The sequence below is a fragment of the Belonocnema kinseyi genome, chromosome 10 (genome assembly GCF_010883055.1).
Source record: "Belonocnema kinseyi isolate 2016_QV_RU_SX_M_011 chromosome 10, B_treatae_v1, whole genome shotgun sequence".
Classification (NCBI taxonomy): Eukaryota; Metazoa; Arthropoda; class Insecta; order Hymenoptera; family Cynipidae; genus Belonocnema; species Belonocnema kinseyi.
This window is the reverse complement of record NC_046666.1, coordinates 103,712,281-103,712,556: the sequence shown is the minus strand read 5'-3', so window position 1 is coordinate 103,712,556 and position 276 is coordinate 103,712,281.

The following is a 276-nucleotide window of genomic DNA, read 5'->3' as shown; positions in this document are numbered from 1 at the left end:
GTTCAGAAAAAAAAATGAAATAATTTTTAGTGAAGTTCCTACCAAAATGCAGTACCTAAACATAATACATTTTACAAAGTTTCAGCTCGATATTTTATTTACAAAAAAAGTTCTTAGGTTCAAAAAAACATTCAGTGAACTGATAAAGTGAGGCCAGTAATATAGGTATATACCAGGGTAGTTCAGTAAGTCCTTAGAATGAAGTATAAAAACAATTTTTTTTGGGTAAATTTTTTTTTATTTTTCAACATAATCTCCTTGGAGCTCTATACACTT